The sequence below is a fragment of the Lathyrus oleraceus genome, chromosome 2, assembly GCF_024323335.1.
Source record: "Lathyrus oleraceus cultivar Zhongwan6 chromosome 2, CAAS_Psat_ZW6_1.0, whole genome shotgun sequence".
Taxonomy (NCBI): Eukaryota; Viridiplantae; Streptophyta; class Magnoliopsida; order Fabales; family Fabaceae; genus Lathyrus; species Lathyrus oleraceus.
In genome coordinates this window covers 483,660,537-483,667,507 of record NC_066580.1, presented here as the reverse complement: position 1 = coordinate 483,667,507, position 6,971 = coordinate 483,660,537, and the positions used below count along the sequence as shown (strand labels likewise).

Here is a 6,971-nt window from a genome sequence, read left to right as displayed (position 1 = left end):
GATCAGTCTGAGCAGTTTAAACGGTCATAATTTTTATCTCAAAATCCGACCAAACGCTGTATTTTTCCGAGTCATTTATTTCGCGTTGATTATTTTGACGTGTTCATTTTATTTTTTCGAGCATTTTGGTGCCCGACTTTTTTTTTTTTGAGTCTATTTATTTTTATATTGGGTCTAGAATAAATAAACAGGTTAATTAGTTTTTATTTTAATTTTAACTATTTTAATTATTTAACTTTATTTAGTTTTTAATTTAATATTGGGTTTCAAAATAAACTTAGGCCCATTATCATTAACCTAATTTGTTCCTATATATATATATACTAGCATGACTGATAGAGAGAGAGGCAAAAAGACAGAACAAAAAAGAGAAACTGAGAGTGGCTGATCTATACTATCGTACACACAATTTGGTAATAGTTTATATATGATATATACTTTATCTATCTTGTTGATATATTTGTTACTGTGTTTCAAATACATGTTCATATGTGTGACTGTGTTATGTATTCCAGATACATGCGGTTTGGTTAAATATATCAGGATATCGCCGTTTTGCTTTTTTATGCACATAAGTATAACATGTATAATAATTTGGTTCATTGTATTATGTATTTGATGTGTTTGTTTTTATATAAGTTTTACATGTCTCATAATATATAATATAATATAATAATAATTTTGTTGTTAATAAAAATGCATATGGATCATATAATATATAATTTATAATATGTAACTAGTGTGTTAAATATATATATATTTCTATTTTATGTTATAATTTGATTATGTTTTCGGATCGGATCGTGTCAATACGCCGTTTTCACATATACGTGTATGAGGCTTGACATTTGTGTTATCCGATCCAGTTGCGATGATCGCAATTTTGCGCTAGCAACGCCGTTGTTTTTTTTTTAATTCATTTTTTTTAAATACATATATTTAGATCTGCACATTTTTTTTTCATAACTAACTACCCTGATTTTTCCTAAACCCTGACAATTTCGGCACAAACTCTAAATTTCAAACCTAAAACTTTAACCGTGTTGTTTCCTCTAAACCATAAACCTTTTCTTAAACCTTAACAAACCTTATTATTATTTCCTATTTTCGCTCATATTTATGTTATTCATACACTGTAACTGCTTCGCCCTTGTAATATTTTAAGTTTTAACTTGTAATATTTTCAGTTTTACTTTTCGCCATCTTTATTATGTAACTGCACCAAAGCGTTGTAATAATTAGGGTTTTATTTTCTGCCATTTATTTTTTGCCATTTTATTTTTCTGCCATTTATTTTTCTGCCATTTAAATTCCTGCCATTGATCTTATATTAACTGCGTGGTTTAGTAATGTAGGGCGTGAAAACCTACTAAATTAATTATTTAATATTTTTCTATAACCTTTATATTTTTTGTAAATAAATAATAAATACTAACTATTTTAATAACTTTTTTTTATTACTTACTTATAATAATAAATCCTTATATATTTTGTAAATAAAATCTAATTGACCATTTTTCTAATTGAATAATAATAATAAACCTATTAATCTAATAATTTGATATTTTCTATAATCTTTATTTATTTTGTAAATAACTAAATTAATATTTTTCATATAACTCTTTTATTTTATAATTTGTACATTAATGTATTTTAAATTCTTTTATTATTACTAATTTATTTTAAACTCATATTTTTCTAATAACTTCTAAAAAAATCTAACTTGTTTAACCTAAAATAATTTCTTTTAAAATTCTAACCTTTTTATTATCACTTTATTATTATTGTTATTTTATTATTGCTTTATTACCATTGTTTATTTATTATTTTATTATTATTTGCTTTTATCTATTCTATTTTTGCTTCATTATTTTCCTTATTTTAATTTTGTTTTATTTATAATATTAGGAACAAATGTATAGGTTGTAAATTTATTCTTTCTCGCCTGATTATTATGTATCTGTCCCATAGCCATGTAATAATTTAGGAATTTATTTTTCTTGCTTTTATTTTTGTAAATATTTATTGCGTGGTTAGTAATTTAGGGAGTGCAAAAAACTAACTGTAAATAATTGAACTTAGAAAATTAAATTCAAAACAAATATCTGAAAAATAACACTCACACACGTAAGTCGATCTTTGATCGCCATCTGTACTTCCTAGGGTATTCCTCTTGGTTGCCTTCTTTAAATGGTCAAGTCCCTCGAAAATAGGGGTGTCTTAAGCAAAGTCCCTTCAAACAGAAAAAATCATCAAGTCCCTATAAACTTAAAAGATCAAGTCCCTACGAGGTTGCCTACGATATAATGATCTTGTCCCTTCGGTAAATATGATGATAGTCCCTACGAGTTGCTAAAGACACCCCTTATGTTGCCTTCATTGACCATACGATGACCCTACGCCCGTCCCTTAAACACATCCAAGGTAATGACTACCTATTCCTTAATAATAGGGACAGTCTTACCATTGAAAGAATATACGAGAACACGAAAGACTTAATCTAGGGTAGGTATCTCATAGTTACTTGCTCACACTTTTCGAAATTACTTTTACACCTCACAATTTCTAAACTAGGCTTTGTATACACCCATACGAGGGTCATTACAAAGTACTTAAAGAAATTTTTCTAATCACACACTACACTCTTGCAAACAAACAAAGTGAGCTAAGTAACTAAGAGCCCATGGATAACCATGGATATAAAGGGTGCTAATACCTTCCCTTTGTATAACCTACCCCCCGAACTCAAAATCTTTTTAAGGTCTTTCCTGTTCTTTTATGTCCTTTCCTTTTGGATAAAATAAAAGTCGGTGGCGACTCTTGCTATCCGCAACATTTAACTAAAGTCAGTTCTCCCACCGTGTTACAGACGGTTCATCTCTTCATCGAGGAACTCATATCTCAGGTTCTTAGGCAGTTCCTTAAGTTCTAAGGTTGGTTTCTTAGGGCATGGCATAGGATCTGGGGTAAGGGATAAACATTCGTAAAGGTTATCATCGATGTAGGGTTTCCTAAAGTCATCATCTTCCAATATGAGAGTTGATGGCAACTTAATTGTTTTTATGATTTCTTCTTGTTCTAATTCCCTAATGCACTCATCAATGATATCTAAGGCATAACATGCGTCTCCCATCACAGGTGCCATAAGAAATTTCGAAAGTATAAATTCTATTTTCTCGTCACCTACCTCAAAGGTCAACTTTCCTCTCTTGACATCTATTATGGCTCCTGCAGTTGATAAGAATGGTCTACCTAGAAGGATTGGTATATCATTGTCCTCTTTGATGTCCATGACAACAAAATCAGTAGGGATAAATAACTGACCTATCCTAACAGGGACATCTTCTAAAATGCCTATCGGATACTTAACAGATCTATCGGCTAACTCAAGTGACATCTTAGTAGGCTGTAATTCTCCTAAGTTTAACCTCTCACAAACTGCTAAAGGCATTAAGCTCACACTAGCTCCTAAGTTTAGAAAAGCTTTTTCGATGACATGACTTCCCAAAAGACAAGGAATGGAGAAATTTCCAGGATCTTTATATTTTTTGGCTAATTTATTCTCGGAAATAGAATTGCATTCCAAGGGCTTAGGATCGTCTAGTCTACGTTTATTGGTAAGGATGTCTTTGAGAAACTTTGCATAAGAAGGTATTTGGGTGATGGCTTCTGTGAAAGGGATTTCTACTTGAAGTTTTTCTATAACCTTAATAAATTTCTGATACTGGTTATTGATCTGGGTTTGTTTGAGTCTTTGTGGATATGGTATAGGTGGTTTATACGACGGGGGTGGTATATAGGTTTTATCTTTAGGTTCTTCTCCTTTTTCTTGACTTCCCTGGTTTTCAGATTCCTCTGGTTCCTTTACTCCGTCCATGGGTTCGGTACATTCCTTAGAAGTTTTGGGTTCACTCAATCTTGGGTTTGGTGGCTCATCATAAGCGTTCCTACTTCGTAGGGTAATGGCATTGGCTTGCCCTCTCGGATTCTGTTGAGGTTGTCCATGGAACTGTCCTCCAGGTGTGGTCTGGGGGGGGGGGCTTGGTTTAAAGCTACCTGAGAGATCTGGGTTTCAAGCATCTTGGTGTGAGTAACTATTTGGTCAACCTTGGTTCCTAACTGGGTAATCAGTTCGTTAACGTGAATGTTTTGGTTCATGAACTCTTTGTTTTGTTAGGTTTGAGCAGTGATAAAATTTTCCATAATTTTCTCAAGGCTCGGCTTTGGTGGTACAGGTTACATAGGTTGATTTGGTCTCGGGGCTTGGTAACCTGATTGTCTCGGAGGTGCATTATTTTGGATAGGGTTATTGTTCTTATAGGAGAAGTTCGGGTGATTCCTCCATCCAGGGTTATAGGTATTCGAATATGGGTTCCCTTGGGTGTAGTTCACTTGCTCATAGTGGGTTTCATTTAATAGACTGCATTCTGCAGATTGGTGTCCTTTGGTTCCACATATCTCACAATCCGACGAAACTGCGGCTGCAGTATTCGGGTTTATGCACATATGCTCGACTTTGAGGGCTAATGCGTCCATTTTAGCTTGCATCATGTCTATAGAGCTTAATTCATGTACTCCTCCTTGGACTTCCTTCTTCTCAACTGTCGCTCGTTCCACTCCCCATGATTGATGGTTTTGAGCCTTATCCGCGATGAGGGCACTAGCTTCAGGATAAGGTTTGTTCATCAGTGCGCCACCGGCGGCAGTGTCGATGGTCATCTTAGTGTTATAGTGAAGTCCATTATAGAAGGTTTAAATGCTTAACCAATTTTCTAAACCATGATGTGGGCATGCTCTTAGCAGTTCTTTATATCTCTCCCAAGCTTCGAACAACGATTCTCCTTGGTTCTGGGTAAATATGGTTATATGGTTTCGAAGAACGGCGGTCTTACTTGGGGAAAAATATCTAGTAAGGAATACTTTTCTAAGGTTATCCCAAGTCGTAATGGAATTGGGTGGAAGGGAATCTAACCAAGATAGGGCTTTATCTCTGAGGGAAAAAGGGAATAATCTTAAATGGATTGCCTCAGGAGAAGCTCCATTTGTTTTAAAAGTGTCTGCTAATTGGAGAAATATTTTTAAATGTTGGTTTGGGTTCTCGGTAGCGAGACCTGCGAATTGTCTTTGTTGCACTAGTTGCAACAGGGACGGTTTAAGTTCAAAATTATTAGCTGGTATGGTTGGGTTTACTATACTAGAACTAAGTTCTTCGTTGGATGGGCGAAATCTTTAAGAGGTCTTTGGTTTTGATCTTCGGCCATAGCTCTCCTAATTCTATGGAAGAATAAACGTGCGCGAGCGTAATGTTCAGGTTCCGCCAGAGGGTATACTAAACTTTCGGTGCAGCGAGTTCTTCGTATTGACCGGCGGGTAATAACCTAAGTCTAAATGATATAACAACAGGGTACGAAATTTGACGAAATTGGTCCCCGGCAACGGCGCCAAAAACTTGATGCGTGCTTTTCGCAAGTATACGAACGCGTCAGAGTAATATAAAAGATTGTCGAATCAACAGAGACCAAGTGTCAATCTATCGTTATCTATTGTTATGGTGTTTATCTAAGGTAATCAAAATAGGGATTTTTAAAGTGTGCAATGAAAAGTAAAGTGTTGAGTAAAGTTCAATTAATAAAGACAGGCTCGAATATAATTCACATAATCAATTAATAATCCAAATTTTTGCTAATAGAACTACTTATGGGCAGTGTTTCCTGCTTTGAAAAGAACCAATTTAACGACAACTGTCGCTTTCACATATTCAGAACCGAGTTGTACTCCCTAATCAAACCCTCTTATTGTCACTTATAAAAAGGTGTGCATTGCGTTAGAGTAGTAAACCTATTTTTAAGAAATATAGTATCTTGACTAAGTCGAAAAGTATTTTAACCTGGATTTCTTAACCAAAAGAGGTTCTCACGAACCAGACTCTAAACTTATAAACACGTCCGAAAATAGTTTTAAAATCACTTTTCTTCTTAAGTTAAAAATTCCTAATGAACTAAACAAAGCGCTTTCGCTGTATTTGAAATAGTTAAAAACAACTAAGTTTAAAAGGATGTTGGACGGCTTTCGATCTTACCCAACGGAAATTAAGTGCGGGAAAACTTAAGTTGAAAGTCAAAATAGCCCTTAAGTGTTTCTACGAACAATTGTACGGATTATCGGTTCAATTACGATCCTTACATTCTAACCTTTATATGTTTAGTTAGACATGGTAAAGTAAAGGTGCATTTTAATTTAAATGAAAGTAGTGCGAGTGCGAGAAATAAATAAAAGTAGTGCGAGTGCGAGAAATAAATAAAAGTAGTGTGAGTGCGAGAAATAAATAAAAGTAGTGCGAGTGCGGAAAATAAATGAAAGTAGTGCGAGTGCGAGAAATAAATAAAAGTAGTGTGAGTGCGGGAAATAAATAAAGTAAAGACAGTGCGAGAAAGTAAATAAAGTAAAGACAGTGCGGGAAAATAAAGTAGATAAAGGCAAAGCAATAAAAACCTGCTCCAATCAGAGGGTTGAATAAAATGCAAAATGGAAATGAAAATGGCGGCATGATTAACTTCCTTCCAAAGTGCTCCAAACTCGATTAGAGACTTGATCACAAACTCGATTACATAATTGTGGTAACACCTCGATGTGAAGCGATTACCACTTTAAAATACTGAATATATGCCTAAGTGAAACTAAGTTTGCTCTAAGTTTGGATGATTAAACAAATGAATTCGAGTCTCTATATATAGGCAAGTAAAATAATGGAAAAGACAAGGATGCCCTTCAGTTTGAAATTGGGAGGGAAAAGTTTTCTTCTTGTGGCGCCCGCCACAACACCATGGCGCCCACCATAAGGGCAAAGTGTGGCGCCCAAATGGAGATAGTGGGAGACGTGGCAGTTGAGAGAAGTTGAGCTAGGACACGTCATGGTTGGACCCATGGCGCCAGGCACAGTGGGAGCCATAAGTGTAAAATGCAGAATTTTA

At 34.6% G+C, this 6,971-nt stretch overlaps 1 non-coding gene across 1 annotated transcript; it reads left to right on the top strand.

Annotated features, from left to right (window-relative positions):
• The first annotated feature begins 4,774 nt into the window (after positions 1 to 4,774).
• LOC127124250 (small nucleolar RNA R71) lies at positions 4,775 to 4,881 on the top strand. The gene has a single exon (XR_007803868.1). It is a non-coding gene; the product is annotated as a small nucleolar RNA R71 (small nucleolar RNA).
• Positions 4,882 to 6,971: the final 2,090 nt, after the last annotated feature.